Genomic DNA, 26,437 nt, shown 5'->3' on the forward strand with positions numbered 1-26,437 from the left:
AGCAAACCTGCCTAACCAGAAATTTTAAAGGAAGTCCATCAAGCTGAAAGGAAAAGACAAAAGATTCAGATACAGAGGAAAAACAGAAGAGCATCAAAAATGGAAAATATGTAGGTTAATCTAAAGGACTCTATAAATATATTTTCTCATTTCTTCTCTCAGCATCTTTTAATGACATAAGAATATATGAAGCAATGATTATAATATATTGCTGGTTTTATAGCATACATAAATGTGAAATATATACAATAACAGTGGCACAATAGAGGAAGGAAAAAAATGGGAGCTATACTGGAGCAAAGTTTCCGTATTTTACTGACAATGAATTAAAGTTAATATTAAGCAGACTGTTAAAATGCATAATGTAAACCCTAAAGCAACCACAAAGAATATATCTTTATATTTATATTTAATAAAGAAAAAAAATCAATGGAGTAATTATATGATACACTAAAAAATACTTGACATAAAAAGAGGCACTAAAGGAGGCACAGAGAACAAAAATAAGAGACATACATAAAACAAGTGGCAAAATGACAAATGTAAACCCAGCCATGTCCATAATTAAATGTGAATGGTCTAAACAACCCAATGCGAAGGCCAGAGGGTGTCAGAACGGACCAAAAATGCCCACAAGATTTAACTACATTCTGTCAACAAGAGACACACTTTACATTCAAGACTGAAAGTTAAAAGATGAGTGGGAAAGGATATTCTATGGAAACAGTAACTGTAAAGAAGAGGATAGTTCTATCGATAACATAAATATATCAGTATTTGCCTTAAGACAAATATTACTGATGACAAAGGAAAGTATTTCATGATGATAAAATATCAATAAATCAGGAAGATATTGTTAACAATTATAAATGTATATGCACCTAAAAAGAGCCCCAAAATAATGAAGCAATAACATTACTGAAAAAACAGAAAATTCAACAATAATTGGAGATTTCAATTCTCCATTCTATATAATTGATAGAATAACTAGACAGAAAATTAACAAAGATACAGAAAACCTGACTCATACTAACAACAAACTAGACTAAACTGGCTTATACAAAAAACCTCCATAAACAACAGAATACATGTTGTTTTCAAGCACACAAGGAACATTCTTCAGGTGAGACCAAAAAGTAGGCTACATAACAAGTCTCATAAATTTAAAAGGACGGAACTCATACAAAATACGTTCTTCAATCATAACAGAATTAAATATCCACTAAATTAGAAACTGGAAAATCCACATGTGTTCAGGAATTAAACTTCACACTTCTAAATAATTTAGGAGTCAAAAAAGAAATTAAAAGAACAATTAGAGAATATTTTTAACTGAATGAAAACAAAAACATCAAAATTTATGAGATGCAGCTAAAGTACTTAGAAGGAAATTTATAAATTTAACTAAACCCTAAAGTAAGCAAAGGGAATAATAAAGAGAGCAGAAATTAACGAAATTCAAAACAGAAAAAAACTTGATTCTTTAAAATCAACAAAACTGACAAACTTTTAGGCAGACTAAGAACAAAAAGAAAACACAATTACCAAAAACAGGAATGAAAGAGGGGATGGTAATACTGACCTCACAAAAATTAAGTTATAAGACGGAAATACAAGGTTATATGTAAATAATACCTCAAAAAAATTTTTAAGAATTATAAAGGAAGGAATATTATAAGTAAATTTATGCCAACACATTATACAACTTTGTAACATGAACAAATTCCTAAAATGACACATATTATCAAAACTGACTAAAGAGGAAATAGAAAAATCTGAATGTAACCATTAAACAAACTGAATTAGTATTTCAAAATTTCCCACAAAGAGGAGCGCCTGGGTGGCTCAGTCGGTTAATATCTGACTTCGGCTCAGGTCACAATCTCACGGTTGGTGAGTTCGAGCTCTGCGTCGTGCTCTGTGCTGGCAGCTCAGAGCCTGGAGCCTGCTTCGGGTTCTGTGTCTCCCTCCTTATCTGCTCCTCCCTTGTTCACACTCTTTCTCTCAAAAATAAACATACATTTAAAAAAAAATTTTTTTAATTAAATTTCCCACAAAGAAAAGAACAGGCCAAAATGGCATCACTGATGAATTCCACCAAATATTTAAGGAAGAAATACTAATCCTTCACAAATTCCTTCACAAAACAGGAAAACAGTACATTCTGAAAATCAATCCGTGAAGCCAGAGTTAACTTGATACCAAAGTCAAAGAAAATTACATGAAAACTACTCAGCGATGCCTATAATTATAAAATTAGGTAAAAAAAAATTCCTACAAAATACTAGCAAACTGAATCTAGCAACATATAAAAAGGCCTACCAAGTAGGATGTACCCCATGAATGCAAAGGTAGTTTAACATCTGAAAATCAAGTAAGATAATACACTATATTAAGAGAATACAGGAAAAACCCATATGAGAGCCTCAATAGAAAAAAAGCACCCAACAAAATTCAACACCTATTCATGATAAAAACTCTCAACAAACTAAGACTAGAAAGAGAACTAATAAATGAGTTCAGCAAAGTCACCATTAACGAGTTAAACAAGATCATAAAATATTAAATCAATAAATAAGATCAATTTTATTTTTAGAGTGATATCATAACATTCTATCAAAAATTTGAATTGATGGGGCACCATTGAGCCTTCCAGCTCAGGTCCCGATCTCACTGAACACTTAGTGAGTTTGAGCCCCGCATCAGACTCCCTGCTGTCAGCACAGAGCCCACCCACTTCATATCTTCTGTCCCCCTTTCTCTCTGCCCCTCCCCCACCACCTGCTGGTGTGGACGTGCACATGTTCTCTTTCAAAAGACGGACGGACGGACGGACGGACGGAAGGAAGGAAGGAAGGAAGGAAGGAAGGAAAGAAAAGGAAAGAAATGTGAATTGATTCAGGGGCACCAGGGTCTGTTAAGCTCCAACTTCAACTCAGGTCATGATCTCACAGTTTGTGGGTTTGAGCCCTGCATTGGGCTCTATGCTGAGAGCTGAAAGCCTGGAGCCTGCTTTGGATCGATCTCTCTCTCTCTCTCTCTCTCTCTCTCTCACTCTCACTCTCTCTCTCTCTCTCTTTCTCTCTCTCTCTCTCTGCTCCTCGCCCACTCACGCTCTGTCTCTTTCTCCTTCAAATATAAACATTAAAAATATTTTTTAATTTGAATTGGTTCAAATTTTCTTTCTTATCCCTCAGTAGAATTTCAAAATTTTCTTCAGACTGCTCCCAGACATTTTATCTTTTTAGTTATTATGAATGTATACCTTTTCTTACACGATTAGTCCTAATGCCTATTATATTTGTATAAAAAATTATTTGTGTATATTACTTTTATAAGCAGTTCCTTTACTGAATTCTCTTAATACTATCAATACACAGACAAGCAGATGAACTGAACAGAAATGATTTCAGAAACGTGTTCTCCAAAAACATGGAAATTCAGTATATGAGAAATGTGGCATTTCAAAATGTAAAAAAGAAATGCATCACTCAATAACTGGAATGGGGACAACTAGTTAGCCTGCCGGAAAAAAAGGAAAGCTAAATCTCTACATCTACTGTTTATAAGCCAAATATATTCAACATTAAATGAAGATTTTAAGCGAAGTAAACCATAAAAAAAAATAACAGAAAACCCATATAACTTTTTCAAGTACCATAATTCACTGAATCTAAAACTACCAATCTTAAGCTACATGACTATTTTATGTGTTAACTAAGAAAGAAAATAATAATAATGTCAAATTATGACAAACCAGCAATTCATGTCATTTCGGAGATGTGACAACACAGAGGAAAAAGTGAGCCCTACAATCAACGATGGAGACCTTTTAAACTTTATACAGAAACCCCCCATGCCCAGCCATAAAGGAAAAGACTAAATTCAATCATAAAAACTGAAAACTTCCATAAGGTAAAATCAAAATCATAAGATCAGAAGAAGAAAAATTCAGTGAAAATAATTTGCCTAATGAATGACTAAGGACTCAGCACAGGACCAAAGAGATCACTGAAAATATACATACAGCCAATAATGGAAAAATGCTGAAGCTCACTCATAATGAAATTTTGGAAAGCAATACTAAACAACAAAATACTAACAAATTATTAAAAAGTTTGGCACTAGCTAGCGTGGTCATTGAGCTAGAGATTCCCATTTTCCTAGACTTACTGATATTGGAATAATCCTTTTAGGCAATTCATCCACCTAATTATTAAATGTACATGCTCTCTGGCCCAACAATTTTTCCCTTAGGGATTTATACTGCATGTACTTTTTAAAATATATGCAAAGACATGTCCAAGAATATCTACCATATTACCATTTATTATAGCAAAAGCACCTGAAAACCTAAACAGCCATTAATAAGTAAGCAGTTAATAAAATTATGGTATACCCAAATACTGGAATACTACACATAATGAAAAGAGAAGAAATGATATGCAAAAATGCAGAAATTAACAACAAAAAAGATATATTGCTAAACAATATGTATGGTGTGATCTCAATTGTGTAAAGAATATGTAAATACAGGTATACATATAAATATCTGCATATATATAGAAAATGTCTGAAAGAATACACACATACATATACACACATACTACAGACATAATACACACATTAACTGTGAAAAGGAACAAGGAAAACCTTTTTTTTTTAACCTTATAACATTCTCTAATGCCTAAGTGTGTCTCATAACAAACCTGGGTAAGGAAATGTTGAAGGAGTGAGAAATGTTGAACTTGACAATTACCAGAAAACTTGGAAAAAGAAGGAAATCTTAAAATACAGCCACTAATATTGTCACATACTCATTTTTAAAGAATTCTCAAAACTAAATTTACGAGAATCTTCAGAATTTTTATAATCATTAACAACTGACATGCGAATATGTGCCACTGACAGATATGTAAATACCCTGAAAACTGTTAAATATTTAATTTTCTTTCACTTGTTTGAAGGATAAAGCACAGGCCTAACATATGCACCAACATAAGCCAACAAGAAAGGAGAGGATCATCTGTCTTCCTAAAATAAGGGAACTGGGCCTAAAAAAGAAACATGCAAGTAATCTAGTTAAGTGAGAAAAGATAATGATCTACATCCTATAAAACTAATACCATTAACTCTTTTCAATGTATAGACATTCGTTATTTATATATAGCAATACCATGCCATATATGTGTGTGTGTATATATTTTACATATATATATATGTATATATATATGTCATGCTTATATGTAAGTGGGTATAAAAGGAAAAACGATCATCCAGTAAATACAGAGTGCTATCCAATAGTTGTGATTAGTGCTGTTCATAATACAAGCACATGGGCATCTATCACAGGTAAAAATAAAGACTGAGTAAAACAGTGTTAGATTACCTCTATATAGTATGTCAGGCAAATGCCCATCCCACCAGATCACTTGGCTGAATTTCCAAGCTCCCGATTCCTCCCCTCTATCCTATAAAAGTACAAAAATACAGGTTATCTCCCAGAAGAATCAGAATTAGACATATTCTTAAAGTCAGATAAAATAATTATACCTAGATATGCTAAATCTAACAACATTCTTTCCAAGCCAGATACTGGATTAATAGATATGGTTGGATTAAATAGAATTAGTAGCAACTAATACTTAATGACCCATCAGTGATAAATGATATTCCAAGGAAATGACCAGAACCTAATTGGACTTTTTCAAGCTTAATTTCTAGTTGAGGATTAAGATCTCTTTAAAATCAGAGCAATAACCCAAAATTATCTTAAACAACTTTGAAATAAAAAAAAGTAAACACAAAATGTGCTTCATTAAAATCTTACGTTGATACTCTCCATTATTCAAAGAGTACTACTTCCTGACGAAACCCCAAAATAACATTTCCCTCAGCTCAAAAGTCTAGCTACATTAATATAGCTTTTAAAAATACAAAAACATTAAGTATTTAAAATTTTCAAGGTGGGGCACCTGGGCGGCTCAGTCAGGTAAGCATCTGACTCTTGATTTCTGCTCAGGTCATGATCTCACAGTTCATGAGTTAAGCCTGCATCTGGCTCTGCACTGACTGAGGAACCTGCTTGGGATTCTCTCTCTCCCTCACCACACCCCCATCTTTCTCTGCTCCTCCCCCACTCGTGCACATGCTGTCTCTCTCAAAAAACCATTTGAAAATTTTTTTCAGGGGCGCCTGGGTGACTCAGTTGGCTAAGCATCCAACTTCAGCTCAGGTGACAATCTCATGTTTAGTGAGTTCAAGCCCCATGTCGGACTCTGTGCTGACAGTTCAGAGCCTGCTTCACATTCTGTGTCTCCCTCTCTCTCTGCCCCTCCCCCACTCATGCTCCCTGTCTGTGTGTGTGTCTCTCTCTCTCTCTCTCTCTCTCTCTCTCTGTCAAAAATAAACATTAAGGGGCGCCTGGGTGGCTTGGTCGGTTAAGCGTCCGACTTCGGCTCAGGTCATGATCTCACGGTCCATGAGTTCGAGCCCCGCGTCGGGCTCTGTGCTGACAGCTCAGAGCCTGGAGCCTGTTTCAGATTCTGTGTCTCCCTCTCTCTCTGCTCCTCCCCATTCATGCTCTGTCTCTCTCTGTCTCAAAAATAAATAAACGTTAAAAAAAAAATTTTTTTTAAAGAAAAATAAAAAAATAAAAATAAACATTAAAAAAAATTTTTTTTATTTTTTTTTCAAGGCAAAGGTTTTTAATAATACCAATATGGTCCATACATATTTTTTAAGTGTTATGCTATAATCAACCTTTTAACAGAGACTAACACAGAAAGTTAATATCCTATGTTGGTACTGCATTAATACTGGACACATATAATTTCCTTTATGCAACTGGGGTATTTTTTGCTGGCATATGAAAGGGAGGTAATAAAGACAATGAAGACTGAAAGCTGAAACTTTATTAGAAACAAAGAATAGGCCAAATTTAATTTTTTATTCAGAAATAACAAAGCATTTATATAACAGCCCTAACACACATTTTCAGGGCTCAATAAATATCTTGCAAATCAATAAAAGCTATAAACGTAAAAGCAAAACAATTAAACTTTAAATCTTGAGGAAATAACCAATATATTAATCCAAAATTATGTTTATATAATTTAATCGAGGGATCACAAACACTACAGCCTTTCTGATAATGCAGCATTTTCTATTCCTCAGCCAGTCAGTAGCTTTGTTGCTAAAATAATTACCAATCAAGAAATATATTTAAAATTTTTTTTCTACTAAGCTCTTAATTGCCTGCCTCAAAGCTTTGTTTCCAAGCACTCAGAAGAGCATATATGCCATCATTCTCAATTATGTAAAACAATTTTTGAATACATACTTGCCATAAAACTGCACTATTGTGGTGGACATTATTAAAAACAGGTAAAGTAAAGCAAAACTGTATTTGTACTACACTGCTATCTATGGTCTTCACTGTGTTCAACTTTTAGAATTTTTTAATTTAATGTTTATTATTTATTTTTGAGAGGGAGACAGAGTGCAAGCAGGGGAGGGACAGAGAGAGAGAGAGGGAGACAGAATCCAAAGCAGGCTCCAGGCTCTGAGCTGTCAGCACAGAGCCTGACATGGGGCTAGAACTATCAAACTGCGAGATCATGACCTGAGCTGAAGTCAGACACTTAACCAATGGAGCCACCCAGGTGTCCTCAACTTTTAGATTTTCTAAAGCTATAGAACAGTGTAAACTTGAACAGAAAAAGCAGAGCAAAGTCTACATACAAGAAATAAAAATGTCTTCTAATTATATATTTTAGTATTACATTATGAGTCTTTTTGAAAGTTGACTGGGTATATTTACCCCACAATCAAGACAGTATTTCATATGCCATCATGGAATATGGTAAAATAAAATCTACAGACTGGACAAATGTTTTCGAAATGTTAATATTCTGTTGAAAACATTTTCACAAAAAGCCTACTCATCTTCTTGCATCACTTTTGATTCAAAGCCCTAAATTAAGGCTATCATACATCAAAGAACATAACTAGACATGTTAAAAGAGAAACAAAAAATAAAATAGTAAAGCAAAAAGAAAAAGGAAACATGCCCCCCCACACACACATACACACCCACATGCACAAAATATTATTACCTCAAGGTCTAAACCTGTAACAGAAATTTTGGAATATATTTCCCATTACAATGTTTCCTCTACCATGGAAACACACAGTTTTCCCTAACTCACTTGCCACACAGTCTCTGTCTCTGGAACTCTAATTCATTTAGCATCATCTACCAATTTCACTTCTCCTTCCAAGTCTCTATTCTTCCTTTAAATCTCCCACTCCTCTCTGCCAACAATAAGGAAAGAACCTACCAAGCTGGAAACTGAAGACCCTGCAAGTACAAAAAGAGAGGTACAAGGCCCCTGAACCACCCAAAGGTCAATTATAATCTTCCTCTTTCAACATGCTTCACTCCCTCACTTCAGGAGTTATAGTGAATATTCCTTCTTGGCAATTCCTAGGATTTAAGATTTTGCTAGCTAAATATTCCCTAATTATATCACTTGTGCAGATATAAACAGTGAAATTAAGACTAAAACTGTTTTAAGGTAGCAGTATATTTATGCTGTCAATAAAAATATTTTTAACCAATGATAGATGTTAATATAACAGATCCATACTATACTGTGAATATGGACTTTTAATTTCACATGGTATAAACTCTCACACTTAGTTAATAATTAAGGCAATTTTCTACCAATACCAATTTTAATAACTATGGCACATTAAGAAAATAAATGAAGTATTTTTCAGGGACCATTAGCTACTGTCCTCCCATTATTTAGTTTTGAAAGACTGGCAATATTCCAGTATACATACCAGCAGGTGGGCTGATTCATTAATTAAGCCAACATTTTTGTCATTAATTTGAGTCAATGTTCTGATCACCTGATATGCATGTACAACATGCTATCTAAGATTCCTAAGGCATGCATAAAATACCACGGTCTCTGCCCATAGGAGTTCATAAGGTAGCAAAGATGCTAAGTACACATACAACAAATAATGTTAATAATAGTAACATTATGTAGTAAGGGCTTTAATTAAAGTTTAAGCAATTTATTATAGAAAAAAAATCAAAGCAGAGAGCACTCACTTCTTCCTCTGCTACCTTTTCAAATGAAAAAGAATTAACCTTTTAATGTTCACTTTACCTTTAAAGATGCAATGAATATATACTTTAGACTTTGCTTAGCAGTGTTCCTAGGACTTTGCAGGTATTAACTCTCATAATCCAAACAACAAACTTATGAGAGTGGTGCTATTAACTACTCACATTTTACAAGACAGAAAAACTGAAGGGTTAAATAACTTACCAAAGGTTACAAAACTAGTAACTGGCGGAACCAAAGTCCTTATAATGGTCTGCAAGGCCCTCCACAATCCACCACCACCACCTTTCAGACCTCATCTTCTATACTTTCCCCCTTGCTCCACTTGAGTCCAGTAACCAGACTTTCTTATCTCCCTGTATCTTCTAGCAGGCCATTGCCTTAGGCCTATTGTACTGGCTATTCTAGGCCTGGTATACTTTCTCCCAGAGATACTTATAACTAAATCCTTTACCTACTTTCAGTCTTTGCTCAATCATCATCTTGTTAATGAGGCTTTTTCCTGCTATGCGATTTAAAACTGTCCCCACATGCACTCACACCCAATCCCCCTTTTATCTGTTATACATTTTCCATAATAGTTACCACCTCTTAACATGCTAGGTGATCTACTTGCTTATGATGTTTACCGTTTTCTGCCCCTAACTATATAACATAAGCTCCACAAGGGCAGGAATTTCGTTTTGTTCACTGATCTTAAGACCCTAAAACAATGTATTGCACCTAGTAGATACTTGGTATTTTTTAAATGATTATAAATAAACTTGAACTCCAATACAGAAATCAAGCTCCAGAAGCTTAACCACACACACGACACTATCTCTCAATTATGGAATCACAGATAACAAAATTGAAGCATCTAGAAAAGTCACATTAACCTAATGCAGCAGAGAACCTCGTATCAAAACCAGCCTAGTGGGGATTTGGCAACATTACCCCTTCAGCTTGGGAATTTCCCTAAAAAGGCTTGTTGGTTTTAACAATAAATTAGCATACTGAGGAGTCTACTATATACATTGTATATAGTATATACAATGTATATAGACATTGTTATCAAACAGAAAATAATTCTGAGCAATGTAAAGAATAGTTTAATCCCAGCTAATTTCCAGTCTTTGTTTTAAAAGACTGTTAATAATGAATTTCAGAAGTACTCTGTTAGAAAAGCTACAAAACGGCATGCACATTAAAACAGACAGGAAGAAACTTCTTCAGTTCCTTCAAATTTTTCACACCCTCCTAGAGAAACCTAAGCAACTTCATTAAGTATTTTCAAAGTATCTTTATGTTGTTGGCCCAGAGTACATTCAGTCTACCAAATTATGTTTCAGCTGTCATCTTTGTCTAGAAAAGTAAGATTGCAAAAGATGAAGTTTTATGAATTAATGATCGAAATTCAGATAAGAAACTCCCACAAAAACTGTCAAGAATATAGAGTTCTACGACAATAAAAAAAATTTTTTTTAAAGTGGGGCGCCTGGGTGGCTCAGTCGGTTATGCCTCCAACTTTGGCTCAGGTCATGATCTCATGGTTTGTGAGCTCAAGCCCCTATGTCAGGCTCTGTGCTGACAGCTGAGAGCCTGGAACCTGCTTCGGATTCTGTATCTCCCTCTCTCTCTGCCCCTTTCCTGCTTGCACCCTGTGTCTGTCTGTCTGTCTCTCTCAAAAATAAAAAATAAATTTTTTTAAAAAAATTTTTAAATAAAAATAAATAAATAAATGAAAGAGGGGTGGGTACCTGGGTGGTTCAGTTAGGTAAGTGTCCAACTCTTGATTTCGGCTCAGGTCGTGATCTCATGGTTAGTGGAATCTAGCCCCAAGACGGGGCTCCACGCTGAGCACTGGTTGAGGATGCTTGGGATTCTCTCCCCTCTCTCAGCCCCTCCTGCGTGTGTGTGTGTGTGTGTGTGTGTGTGTGTGTGTGTGTGTGCGCGCGCGCGCGCATGCACGCGTGTGCATGTACAGGCACATGGACATAGTCTCTCTCTCTCAAAATAAACTCTTAAAAAAATTAAAAAAGAATATAACCAAAACTTAGCTGTTTTATAAGTATTTCATTATATCATGTACCTTAATGTTACTTCCAAATATAACCACTGTAGAAAAGCCATTCATTGATAAAAATCATAGTTCTTGGTTAATTAAGATTATCTCTTTTAAAGTGTCATTTTAAACAGAGAGGGAAGCAAACCATAAAGACACTTGAATACAGAGAACAAACAGGGTTGCTAGAGGGATTCTGGGTGGGGGAATGGGCTAAATGGACGATGGGCATTAGGGAGGGCACTTGCTTGGGACTTGGGATGAGCACTTGGGTGTTGTAGGTAAGTGAAAGATCACTAAATTCTTTCTACTCCTGAAATCATTATTACACTATATGTTAACTTGGATTTAAATTTAAAATATAAAACAAAGTCATTTTTAGTTTCACTGAAATGTGTATGCTTACAAAATCTTAACTATTGATGCTTCTATGCACTGCCAAATAAAAAGGCTACCTCTTGCCCTTTAAATGTAATCAAGAAAAGCACAAAGCAATGAAAAGAATAATAGCACATATGGTATAAGAATCTGAAACAAAAAATGCTTTAGCATCTTTTAAAGTCCTTTAGCATATTTTAACTACATCACACTTTAAGGTTAATTAGTCAAGTTCTGGTTTTACATTAGTTCTAACTTTTGTGATTTATATGAATAGACATACATAGACGTGCATAGACATACGTGTTCTTTAATTTACACCAGCTGCTTTGAAAATTAAAAGGTATTAGAACTCTATCTGAATGATGGTCATCCAACAGTATATTTTTCATGACCTGATCTATCGCAAGCAGGAATAACAGACAGCCCAACAAATTCAAACCAACCACCCTAGAAATTACCCTGACCAGGTCTCTCTTCTTTTTCTTTTTAAATTTTTTTTAATGTTTATTTATTTTTGAGAGAGACAGACAGGGTAAAAGAGAGACACAGAATCCAAAGCAGGCTCCAGACTCTGAACTGTCAGCACAGAGCACGACATGGGGCTCGAACTCAGGAACCTTGAGATCATGAGCTGAGCCAAAGTCAGATGCTTTACAAACGCTTTAACTGACTGAGCCACCCAGGGGTCTCCTGCCCAGGTCTTTCTACAACCATTTTCCATTTCCACTCTCAACAAAAGTCAGGCCAAAATCTTATAAACTTTGCAATTAATGTAGTTAATCCACTTAGTTGAGAATGAAAATCCTACAAAGTGGTAATCAAATTCTTAAAAGAAAACAGTCCAAAGTGAGTAAAATAAGCCCATGAACTGAAAACTTTCACCTGTCCTGGACCTTTTCAAATCACCTAGCCAGTAAACATTTGTCAAACAAGAAACTTATCCACCACAAGCATTTTTATAAACTCCTTAGACTAAACTAACTTTTAAATCTAAATTACACGTTGAGGGGAGACACCGTCCCAAAACTGTGGCAAACTATCAAGCAACTATGTAATCTTCCCCCAATTTTACTAACAGAAATTCACTATTAAGATTAATAAGCCACTCTGAAATCACTGTTTCACCGTATAACTTGAATGTAAATTTTAAAAAAGTAAAAAAAAAAAAAAAATTAGTAAGCCACTAAAGGAAAAGCTGCTTTACTTTTACTTGTACATAAATTTTTACTGAATACACATTAATTTGTAAATATTTTATACTATCATGATCAAGATGACTCAGGCACTATAAGCATACTCTAATAAAGTATTGCATGGTACACAAAGTGCTTTCATTTGTCCCATTTCACCTGACCTCCTACAATTACTTAAGCAGGTATTAGTACCTCTGAAATTCATCAGGTTAAGTACCCAAGTTTACACAACACATAAGTGTCAAAGACTTCAACCAGATCCTCTGCCTCCTAATAAATGTCTACTCTAACATAGCACCACCACAGGAAAGGTCTTCCCAAAATTAAACTATACTTAATGTTACCTTAATGTCCTGGCAATCAAAAAAATTTTTGAAGTATATTATCAATGAACATAGAATTTTAAATTAAAATGCTATCTACAGGGGCACCTGGGTGGCTCAGTCCATTAACGGTGCTGACAGCTCAGAGCCTGGAATCTGCTTCAGATGGTGTCTCCCTCTGTCTCTGCCCCCCCCCCCCGCTTGCCCTCTGTCTCTTTCAAAAGTGAATAAACATTTAAAAAAATAAAAATAAAGGGGCGCCTGGGTGGCGCAGTCGGTTAAGCGTCCGACTTCAGCCAGGTCACGATCTCGTGGTCCGAGTTCGAGCCCCGCCTCAGGCTCTGGGCTGATGGCTCAGAGCCTGGAGCTTGTTTCCGATTCTGTGTCTCCCTCTCTCTCTCTGCCCCTCCCCCGTTCATGCTCTGTCTCTCTCTGTCCCAAAAATAAATAAACGTTGAAAAAAAAAATAAAAATAAATAAAATGCTATCTACAATAGTTACCATGTAAATAAACAGAAAATTAAATTCATCTGCTTTTTGTAACATAAAAATTATCCCACTCTAATAACTAAAGAAACCCTAAAAAATTTTAATACCCAATTAAAAATTAAAGTTTAGGGACACTGGGTGGCTCAGTTGATTGAGCATCCGATTTCAGCTCAGGTCATGATCACGTGGTTGGTGGGTTCGAGCTCCACATCAGGCTCACTGCTGTCAGGCAGAGCCCACTTTGGATCCTCTGTCACCCTTCTCTCTACCCCTCCCCCCGTTTGCACTCTCTCTCAAAAGTCAACATTAAAAAAAATTTAACATTTATTTACATTTGATTTTTTTTTTTAATGTTTATTTATTATTGAGAGACAGAGAGACACAGAGCATGAGCAGGGGAGGGGCAGAGACAGGGTGAGACACAGAATCTGAAACAGGCTCCAGGCTCTGAGCTGTCAGCACAGAGCCCGACACGGGGCTCGAACCCACGAACCCTGAGATCATGACCTGAGCTGAAGTCGGTTGCCCAACCAACTGGGCCACCCAGGCGCCCCTACATTTGATTTTTTTAAAGTGTCAAAGTGAACAAAAACATCTTATTAAAATATTATTACAAATCATAGACAAAACTGGAATTATTACTTCTCATATGAAATATAACTTAAAACGCTCACTTAATAACTTATAAATGGTCCACTAAAGTCAGTTCATCTTTTGACAATTTTCATCTTATTCAATACCAGAGTCAATCATTCTTCTGTCCTCTGTCTAGAATGCATGCGTGGAATTACACTAAGCACTAGACACAATGTAGAGGTGTGCCCACAAATAAAACAAATGGTTTTTAATCTGATTAGGAAATTGAGATTTGCCATCAGAGTCGCTCAAGAGAATACCTCAAAAAGAGGCTGCAAAGAACTCCAGTGATTTCTCCCGATAAATGCAGTAAATATATTTTGAGCAATTCATGAAATATGTCTGTGAGATTGTTTTTCTAAATACGAGAAGTTGATGTAGCAAGTTAACTCGTCATTTAGAAACACAAGCTTCTACTAACACAGAATGGACATTTTCTTATTTGGGTCAATTTATCCTCAATTAGAAAACCAGGAAATGTAAAAGCAGGACATTTTATCTGCCCATTTCAATCTATAAATTAGAAACAGATTACATTGGCTGCATAACACAAGATTTTCAGTATTGTTTTGAAAAATATTTGTTAATATTAAAATACTATAATGTATCACTGGAATTACTAAACATCTTAAGTGTAAATAATTAAACACATCCTTGAAGAAAGCACTCAGAATTTATAACCTCATTTTTAATTAACTACATAACAAGATTCTGTTCATGTGACAGATGCCTAGTCCTGACACCCTCGTGAACTGGTTATGACTGACTTCCCCAAAACTTAGGTGTCTGATATTCTGATTTGTAACTGAAGCAAACATTTATATAGTGCTTAAAACCTCACAAAGCACATATCCGTATGCTATTATTTTCAAAGCTGATATAACCTACTGTCTGGAGATCATGATGGTTGACAAAAATTAAGGAACTTGAATTTCCAGTCTAGGTAAGATGGCACAGAGCTGTGTTCCCCTGCCCCTCCTCATTAAGCACAATTATAAACCATGGAAATAACACAAGAGACAACCAGAGGTAAACTCTGCAAATAGTAAGGCAATGAACCAGTTTGGGACTACAAGTATGGAGAAACAAAAGAACAGCAGGGTGTTTTTAGTCCCCACACCCAACAGAAAAAGGCAACCCAGACTGCCATTTCCTGACCACCAACTTAGCAACAGAAGGCAGATCAGGCAGTCACATTCCTCCCCCCAAATTACACTGGAGTCCCTCTGCAACATAAAAGGAAGATTAACTGGAAGCCCAACCAACAACAAAACCAAGGTAAAAAATTCTTCCTTACCCATTTGGCATGAGACTCCTGTTTTCCACCTAGAGATACAGAGACAAGTAGGCAAACTGAGGGACCCAACCACAACAAGCCGCTAGCTAGTTTGGGCTAAGACTCTTCTCTCTCACCCAGGGACAGGGGGACAGGGAAGAATGACATGGGAGGAATAATAGGAGGATCTACCAAAATCATCTCTCATCTAGATATAACAAGAAGCTCCGCATAGGGAAAACCCTTTTGCTCCGTCAGTCACCACCAGCAAGGACTAGTGGCAACCCAGCAGCATCGGATCAATTAAGGTGACCACAAAGGCTCTGAAAATTAAAACTGCCATTGGAAACACAGCCTACAAAAGGGGGCCAAGATCTGTATTCTAAACCTAAACAGGCGGACTGTCCACTAAAATGAAAAATATAAATAGGGCTCAGAACTTCCTAACTAAAGATAAAATAGAAAGGACTCAAGAAGTCATGATTAAGAAAAGATAATCAACTAAGGCCAATGCAGAGATGCATCAGACACTGGAATTATTTGACAAATTATCTTTTATTTAAAACACAATAATAAAAATGTTTCAGCAATTAAGAATTTTCCCAAAACAAGTGAGAAAATGGAAAATCTCAGCAAAGACACAGAATTTATTAAAAAATAAAAGCAAAAGAAAATTATAGAACTAAAAAATAATAGAAAAATTTTGAACTCACTGCATAAACTCAATACAAACACAGAGATGATAGGGAAGAGAATCACTGAAGGTCAGTACAGAAAAACAGAACTCACCCAATCTGAACAAGAGAGAAAACAGGAAAAAAAAATTAATAGTCTTGGAGAACTACAGGCCAATAACATAAGATCCAACATTCTTATCACTGGAGTCCCAGAAAGGAGAGGGGCTGAAACAGTATTTGAAGAAACAATGGCTGAATTCCAATGCGGCAAATACAAACTTACAGATCCAAAAAACTGAGCAAACTCAAGACAGAATAAACACAAACAAATTTACACCAAGACACATAGTAATTAAATGTTCAAAATTAAAACCAAAGAAGAAACTTTGAAGGCACCAGAAACAACCGTATTACTTATAATGGAAACTTTAAATGACCCCAGATTTCTCATCTAAAACCAGAAATTTATTTCTCACAGTTCTGGAGGCTAGAAGTCCAAGATCAGGATGTCAGTATGGTTTGGTGAGGGCTCACTTCCAGGTAAAAGACTCCTTTCTGTATCCTCACAAGACAGAAATGGCCAAGGGAGCTCTTCTGGCTTCTTTTACAACAGTACCGATCCCATTCATGAGGGCTCCTCCCTCATACCTAATCACCTTCCAAAGGCCCCAACTCCTAATAGGATTTCAACATATGAATTTTAGGGAAATACATTCAGACCACAGCAAGGAACAAAGGGGCCATTTTTAAAAAGCATTCCCAAAAGAAGAAAAACTAAAAGAAATGTGTCATAAAGACTGGCTGAAGAAAATGTTTCAAACAACAGGAAGAAAAGAAATATGGGTATACACAACAGATTATCTTTTCCATTAGCTTTATAAATCATACCTGATGACTGAAAGCAAAAATTACGACACTATTTCATACCCAAGACAATTATGTTTAAAAGTTGAGAAGGTAGGGGGCACCTGGGTGGCTCACTCGGTTAAGCACCCAACTTGGGCTCAAGTCATGATCTCATGGTTTGTGGGCTGGAGCCCAGTGTCAGGCTCTGTGCTGACAACTCAGAGCCTGGAGCCTGCTCCAGAATCTGTCTCCCTCTCTCTGCTTCTCCCCGACTTGAGCACCCACTTCTCTCTCTCTCTCAAAAACAGACATTAAAAAATCATAATAATAAATAAAAGTTGGAAAGGTAAAGGGTAGAACAGAAGTGAAATTTACACACTTCAGTTGAAACTATAAAATGTGGATACTAGTAGACTTATAAATCACATATCCATACTGTAGTAACTACAACCGCCGCAAAAACTACAGCAAGACAGACTCCAAAACATTATAAATAGACCTTCTACAAATTATAAAAGATGGAATCCTAAAAAATGTTCCAATAATCTGCAGGAGGGCAAGAAAAGAGAAGCAAAAACCAAAAGCCAGAGAAAATAAGCAAAAAATAATAAAATAGCAGCTATAAGGACTGACAGATCATTAATTACCTCAAATGCAGATAGTCTAAATAAACCAAAGAGACTGGCAGAGCAAATTTTTTTAAATGGCCCCATATGTTGCTAACAAGAAATGTGGTACCATACGTTGAAAAGAATGCTAAAGCTATAGCAATACTTTTTTTTTTTTTTTTTAGAAAAGCAGAGTGGTTATATTAATAACACATTTAACCAACAGAATTGAATTGATATACAGATGAAACCTGAACAACTCCCTCACACAAAATCCATGTATGACTTCTGACTCCCCAAAAACTTAATTCCTAATAGCCTACTACTGACCAGAAACTTTACAGATAAAAAACAATCCATTAACATACATTTTGTGTATTACATTATATACTGTATTCTTAAAGTTAGATAAAAGAAAATGTTACTGAGAAAATAAGGAAAACACATTTACAGTCCTGTACTGTAAAAAATCCAAATATAAGTAGACCAGCACAATTCAAACCCACGTGGTTCGAAGGTCAACTGTATATGAAATACTCCACCCAATGACAGCAGAACACACATTTCTTTTCAAGCACCCATGGAACATTCACCAAGGCAGATCATATCCAGAGCCACAAAACAAACCTCAACAAATTTATAAGAATTAAAATAATAGAGTGCATTCTCTGACCATAATGGACCTAAACTAGAAATCAGTAACAGAAAGACAGCGGGGTCGCCTGAGGGCTCAGTAGGTTGAGCGTCTGACTTTGGTTCGGGTCATGATCTCACGGTTAGTGGGTTCGAGCCCTGCGTCGGGCTCTGTGCCAACAGTTCAGAGCCTGCAGCCTGCTTTGGATTCTGTGTCTCCCTCTCTCTCTGCTCCTCCCCCACTCACACGGTCTCTCTCTCAAAAATAAAAAATTTAAAAAAAAGAAAAAACAAAACCTAGAAACATCAGGAAAAAACAACACAATTCTAAAAAGTGCATGGGTCAAGGTGGAAATTTCAAAGAAAACTTTAAAATACAGACACATAAAAATGAATGAAAATAAAAACACAACATGCCAAAATTTGTGAGATGCAGCTAAAGCAGTAATTAAAAGGAAATCTATAGCACTAAATGCTTACAATAGAAATGAAGAAAGATCTCAGGGGTCCCTGGGTGGCTCAGTTGGTTGAGTGTCTGACTCGATTTCAGCTCAGGTCATGATCTCACGACCCTTGTGGAGCTTGCTTGAGGTTATCTTTGTCAATCTCCCTCTGTCCCTCCCTCTCAAAAAAAAATAAATACATAGTAAAAATAAATAAAAATAAATGAAGATCTCAAATCAAAAACCTAATTGCCTACCACAAGAAACAAAAAAAAAAAAAAAGTTGGGGCGCCTGGGTGGCGCAGTCGGTTAAGCGTCCGACTTCAGCCAGGTCACGATCTCGCGGTCCGTGAGTTCGAGCCCCGCGTCAGGCTCTGGGCTGATGGCTCGGAGCCTGGAGCCTGTTTCTGATTCTGTGTCTCCCTCTCTCTCTGCCCCTCCCCCGTTCATGCTCTGTCTCTCTCTCTGTCCCAAAAATAAATGTTAAAAAAAAAAAAAATTTTAAAAAAAAGCAAAATATATATAAACCCAAGCAAGCAGTAGGAAGGAAACAATATAGAACAGAAATAATGAAATTGAAAACTGGAAAATAGAAAAAATCTGTGAAGCAAAATAAGTATTTAATAGGACTAACAAATAAAAAACAGAGACACAAATCACTAATGTAATGATTCAAAAGTGGATATCACTACAGAACTTGCACCAACTAAAATACAGTAAGGAAAATACTACAAAACAACTTTACATTCTTAAATTTATCACTTCGAAGAAATTTCTCAATTTATCAGAATTACACTACCTAAACTAAACCAAAGTGAAATAATCTAAATAGTTCTATAACCATTTAAGAAAAATGAATTCTTAATTTAAAAGCTCCCAAAAAGACTCCAAGCTCAGCTTCACTGGGAAGTTCTACCAAAAAAATTTAATAAAGAATTAAATTCCAGTTGTTCACAAACTCCTCCCAAAAATAGATGAAGGCACATTTCTTAATTTATCTTATAAAATCAGTATCACTGATACCAAAACAAAATAAAGATGTCACAAGAAAAGAAAATGGCAGGGCGCCTGGGTGGCTCAGTTGAGCAGCTTTTGATTTTGGCTCAGGTCACTATCTCACGGTTCATGGGATCGAGCCCCATGTAGGGCTCTGCACTGACAGCTTGGGATCCTCTCTTTTCCCTCTCTCTGCCCCTCCCCAACTTGTGCATGTGTGCTCTCTCTCTCAAAATAAACATTAAATTTTAAAAAAGAAAATGACAAGCCATTATCTCTGATTATAGACATTAAAATCCTCAACAAATACTAGCAGACCGAATTCACTAACACAGAAAAATGAATATGCACAATAACCAAGTAGATTTATCTCAGAAATGCAAAATTGGTTTAAGATCTGAAAATCAAGTAAATACACCCTACCAACTGAATAGAGGACAAAACCTTTATTTTTTGTAGATCATCTCAGCAGATGCAGAAAAGCATGTGACAAAATCCAACATCCTTAAATAACAAAAACATTCAAGAAATTAGGCACAGAAGAGAATCTCCTCAACCTGATAAAGGCCATCTACAAAAATTCTAATGTTATACTTAATGATGAAATACTGAATGCTTTCCCCCTATGACCGGAAACAAGACAAAGAGGTCTACTCTCACTACTTTGATTCGACACTGTACTAGATGTTCTAACAAAGAAAATTAGGCAAGAAAATTAAAAAGCATTCACATTGGAAAGGAAGCAGTAAACTGTACCCCTATTTACAGATGGCATCCGATATACATAAAACCATAAAGAATACACTAAAAAACTACAAGAATAAATAAGTTCAGCAAGGCTGTACAAAAATATACAAAACTCAATGGTATACTAGCAGTGAACAAAATGTGAAATTAAGAAAGTAATGTCACTTATAATAGTAACATTACTTTACTTAGAATAAAGTACTTAGAAAAACTTAACCCAAGGAGGCAAAAGACTTGTAAACTGAAAAACACAAAACACTGATGAAAAAAATTAAAACACAAATAAATAGAAAGACATCCCATGTCCATGGATTATTAAAATGTCCATACTACCCAAAGTGATCTACATCTACAGATACAGTGCAATCCCTACCAAAATCCCAATAGCAATTTTACAGAAGTAGGGGAGAAAAATCCTAAAATTCGTATGGAAACACAAAGAACCCCAAATAGACAAAACATCTTAAAGAACAAAGCTGGAGGCCTCACATTTCCTAATTTCAAAACGTAATACAAAGCTACAATAACTAAAAAGTAATAGTATTAGCATAAAGACAGACATACAGACCAACATAAGAAAACAGAGCCCTGAAATAAACCCACATGTTTACAGATGACTGATCTTCAACAAGGGTACCAAGAATACACAATGGGGAAAGGATAGCCTGTTCAACAAATGGTTTTGGGAAAACTGGATATCCACATGCAAAAGGAATGAAATTGGACCCTTATACTATACACAAAAAATCAATTCAAAATGGATTAAAGACTTGAGCATGGGGTCTAAAACTATAAAACTCCTAAAAGAAAATACAAGGGGGAAGAGTTCATAACACTAGACCTGGCAATGATTTCTTGAATATGACTCAGCAAGTCCACTCCTAGGTATATACCCAAGAGAAGTGAAAACAAATATTCACATAAAAACTTGCACATGAATGTTCATAGCAATTATTAGCTATTATTCATAATAGCTAAAAAGTAGAAGCAACCCAAATGTCAGTCAACTGATGGATTTAAAAAATGTGGTATATCTATACAACAGAATACTATTCAGCAATAAACAGAATGAACTCCTGACACATGCTACATCGTGTAACATTATGCTACATGAAACAAGCAAAACATAAAAGATCACCTATTGTATGATTCCATTAATCTGAAATGTTCAGAATAGATAAATCCATAGACAGAAAATAAATTAGTTGTTGCCAGGGGCTAGGACAAAGGGGGAAAGACGACTGTTTGTTAATGGACAGAGTTTCTTTTTAGGGAGATGGAAATGTTCTAAAATTGATTATGGTAATGGCTGCACAACTGTTTGAATACGCTAAAAACAACTGAATTATATACACTTTCAATGAATAAATTATATGGTACATAAAGTTATATCTCAATAAAGCTGTTTAAGGAAAACTATATGCCTAGAATTTGCTTCAAAAAATATGGAAGATCTAAATTAATGATGAGACATTTGTAGTCATGGATTGAAAATCTCTGTATAATAAAGGAATTCTCCCAAATTTAATTACAAATTTATTCAATTCCTATCAAAATCCCAGCAATACTTTTTGGTTATACATCAACAAGATTCTTCTAAAACATATACGAAAAGGCAAAGAGACTACAAAAGCTAAAACAATCTTGACAAAGTGGAAGGAATCATCTACTTGATCTTAATACTATTATACAGTTACATTAATCAAGACAGTGTGGACTGACAAAAGGGATAGACACCTATATCAATGCAACAAAGAACCCAAAATTAACTAGACTAACACAAATATGCCCAACAGATAATACAATTCAATGGAGGAAAGATAGTCTTTCCAACAAATAGTACTGGAACAACTGGACATCCATCCATCCGCAAAAAAAAAAAAAAAAAGTCTTGTCCTAGGGGTGCCTGGGTAGCTCAGCCGGTTAAGCATCCGACTTCAGCCCAGGTCATGATCCTGCGCTTCATGGGTTCGAGCCCCGCATTCAGCTCTGTGCTGACAGCTCAGAGCCTGCAGCCTGCTTCAGATTCTGTGTCTCCCTCTCATTCTGCCCCTCAACCGCTTGTGCTGTCTCCCCAAAATAAATAAACATTAAAAAAATTAAAAAAAAAAAAGTGTTGACCTAAACCTCACAACTTTATATAAAAACTAAATGGATCATGAGTTTAACGTAAACATAAAACTACAGAACTATCAGAGACATCCTTCAGGACTAAAGAAAAAGGTTCCTGGATTTGGCACCAAAGCATGATTCGTAAAAGAAACAGACTTCATTAAAACTGAAAACATCTCCCCTGTGAAAGAACTTGTGAAGAAAATGAAAAGATAAGCCGTGGAGTGAGAAAATGTTTGCAAACAATGTTTCTGATGAATTCTTATCTGGACTATATAAAGAACTCTCAAAACTTAACAGTAAAAATATACATATATTCAGATTAGAAAATAAGCAAAAGGCATAAACAGCCAATACATATAAAGATGTTCAATATCATTAGTCAATAAGGAAATGCAAATTAAAACGACAATAAAATATCACTATATACCTATTACAACAGCTAAAATAAAAAATAGTAACAAATGTTGCCAAGCATTTAGAACAAGTAGATCTCTCATAAAATGGTACAGTCACTCTGGAAAAACAGTTTGGAATTTTCTTATAAAACTAAACTTGCCCAGGGCGCCTGGGTGGCTCAATCAGTTAAGCATCCGAATTGGACTCAGGTCATCATCTCGCAGTCCGTGAGTTCCAGCCCCTCGTTGGGCTCTGTGCTGACAGCTCAGAGCCTGGAGCCTGCTCCAGATTCTGTGTCTTCCTCTCTCCTGCTCACACTCTGTCTCTCTGTCTCTCTCTGTCTCTCTCTGTCTCTCTCTCTCTCTCTCTTTCAGAAATAAACATTAAAACAACAACAACAACAACAACAACAACAACTAAACTTGCCCTTGCCATACAACCTAAAAAGCTCACTCTTGGGCATTTATCTCAGGCAACTGTACACAAATTGCTATACATGAATTTTCATAACCACTTTTTTTTTAATTTTTTTTAATGTTTACTTATTTTTGACAGAGAGAGAGACAGAACATGAGCAGGGGAGAGGCAGAGAGAGAGGGAGACGCAGAATCTGAAGAAGGCTCCAGGCTCTGAGCTGTCAGCACAGAGCCCGACATGGGGCTCAAACTCACAAACTGTGAGATCATGACCTGAGCTGAATTCAGACATTTAACCAACTGAGCCACCCAGGCGCCCCTCATAACCACTTTATTTCTCAATAGCAAAATACTGCATATACCCAAAGTTCAACACATGAATTTTGATTCAAAAAAGTATGTTATTAATACATTATTCTTAAAATGACAAAACTACAGGGATGGAAAATAAGATTGCCAAGAGACAGGGAGGGGTTTTGAGGTGGAATGCAAATACAAAGGCCTAGCAAAAGGGGTTTTCTTTGTGATGATGGAACAGCTCTGTATCTTCACTGTGGTAGTAGTTATACGAACTTACTATGTATGGGAGAAAAATTGCAAAGAACCATACACACACACACACACACACACACACACACACACACACACACACACAAATGAATTCAGGTTTAAAAAAAAATGGTGCAGGGGCGCATGAGTGGCTCAGTCGGTTGAGCGTCCGACTTCGGCTCACGTCATGATCTCACTGTTCGTGAGTCCGAGCCCAGAGTCGGGCTCTGTGCTGACGGCTCAGAGCCTGGAGCCTGCTTCAGATGCTATGTCTCCCTCTCTCTCTGCCCCTCCCCCACTCATGCTCTGTCAAAAATAAATAAACATTAAAAAAAATTTTTTTTAATGGTGCAAAGTAAGTATTTCCGGCAGTTCAGTTAAGAATAATGAACCAATGTCAATTTCCTGGTTTTGATGTTACTAGAGCTTTATACGATTTGTCACCACTGGGAAAAGCTGGGCAAAGGATATACAGGACTCTGTACTAATTTTGCAACTTCCTGTGAGTCTATAATTATTTCAAAATAAAGTTTCTTTAAAAATATGAAAGGGGAGAAGTGAGGCAGAGGTATAGATGAAACAAGAATGGCCATTAATTGCTAACTATTGAAGCTAGGTCATAGGTATATGAAGGTTCATTGTACAATTCAATTTTTTACCCATTTAAATTTTTCCAAAATAAAAAGTTAATGAAATTATAAGAAGACAATATATCAAAATATTAACAGCAGCTTTTCCAGTTGAGTTTTTTGCTAATATGCACTGTAAATTTCTTCTATAAATTTTTTACTTAAACCATTTAAAGAAATCTTTGCTCATACGATCCTTTGTCTTCATTTGTTTTACTCATTTACAAAAAAGTACACTATTGAAAAAAAAATTTTTTAAGTTTATTTATTTATTTACTTTAGAGAGTGGGGGGAGAGGGGGCAGAGAGAGAGAGGGAGAGAGAAAGTGAATCCCAGGCAGACTCCCCTGTCAGTGCAGAGCCCCACGCAGGGCTTGAAATCACAAACCATGAGATCATGACCTGAGGGCAGTCAGACACTTAACCGACTGAGCCACCCAGGTACCCCTCTACTGAAAAAAAAAATTAAACATAAAAAGAACCCCATTGATACTTCTTCCTCTGACAATAATACACTGCTTAATTTGAAAATACTTCATCTTAGGCGCCTGGGTGAGCTCCTGCCCCGCAATGAGTGAGCCCCACTTCTCTCTCTCTGCACCCCCCACCTCTGTGCCCCTCACTCACTTGTGCCCTCTCTCAAAAAAAAAAATGTTTCATCTAAATACTCAATTTATATTTCACCCAATTACAGTTCACCTGAAAGTTCCAATATCTTTTTCCAAAATTAAACCAAAAGGATCTTGCTAGAATCGATTTACAGCTAGCACAGTAATTCACCATTATGGTGATCTTCACACAATTCTGCAAAACAGATGTCTAAGTTCAAGACACCCACAGATGTCTGAACAGCTCCAATTGGGTTTGCATTTGCAATGTTGCCTAAAGTATCATAATTAACTTTAAATATGTTTTTGTTTTAAAAGTATATGTGGTCTTTTTCAATTTTTCAAACACTTTTTTAAAAAGCACATGCTGAAAAGTTTACAACCATTACAAACCATGCTGATGAATTCAACAAACACACGTGAATCTGAAAAAGTTATCAATAATTCACTAAATACTGAGATTCTCACAATGCAATTATTTAATTCAATTATTTAAATGTATTTGTATATCAAGCAAAAATTATCAATACTGTTTCCCTCAGTAATAATCAAAATTAATTTTAATTAAGTAAATTAAATTATAATACAAAGAAGAGACCTGAACTCTGTTCTCTGTGAGAACTTGGAAGTCACAATCCCTCGGAAACTCCATTATCTACATACAAAAAGCCTTAATAAACTTGTTAATTTTGCAGCTCCAAAATCACATGTATTGATGACCTAAAGTATACTTCATAACCTTTGACCCATGATCATTCTAATGACAACTCTGGAAAAAGATTCCTAACAATATGGTACAGACATGTTAATTATATTATAAATAACTTCTGTAATATTTAATTTGGGAGAATGTTATTTTCAATATATGAGGTCAAGGGTTCTCAACATCAACACTACTGACATTTTGCACTGGATAATTCTTTGTTGTAGGGCTATCATGTGCACTGTAGGATGTTTAGCATCTACCCACTAGATACCAACAGAATCCCCCAGCATGGCAACCAAAAATGTCTCCAGACATTGCCAAAATCACTTCTGGTGGAGAATTATTGCATTACATTAATAAATGTCCAGGGTTTTTTGGAGATGGGAGGAAGAAAGAATGTTTTTGTGATTCAAAGGCCTAAGACAGGGGCGCCTGGGTGGCGCAGTCGGTTAAGCGTCCGACTTCAGCCAGGTCACGATCTCGCAGTCCCGGAGTTCGAGCCCCACGTCAGGCTCTGGGCTGATGGCTCAGAGCCTGGAGCCTGTTTCCGATTCTGTGTCTCCCTCTCTCTCTGCCCCTCCCCC

General features: G+C 36.0%; 1 protein-coding gene across 7 annotated transcripts in view; it reads right to left on the bottom strand.

The window, feature by feature from the left end:
* The window catches only part of ZNF148 (zinc finger protein 148), a 126,423-nt gene that overhangs the window by 83,976 nt on the left and 16,010 nt on the right, over positions 1-26,437 (bottom strand). For 4 of the 7 annotated variants that reach the window (XM_045037050.1, XM_003991722.6, XM_019839900.3 and 1 more), the window contains exon 2: positions 5,390-5,471. The exons of the other annotated variants lie outside the window; for them this stretch is intronic. The gene's annotated coding sequence lies outside the window, so the exon portion shown is untranslated. The remainder of the gene's footprint in view (positions 1-5,389; positions 5,472-26,437) is intronic. 7 annotated transcript variants of the gene reach the window in all.

The sequence above is a fragment of the Felis catus genome, chromosome C2 (assembly GCF_018350175.1).
Source record: "Felis catus isolate Fca126 chromosome C2, F.catus_Fca126_mat1.0, whole genome shotgun sequence".
Taxonomy (NCBI): Eukaryota; Metazoa; Chordata; class Mammalia; order Carnivora; family Felidae; genus Felis; species Felis catus.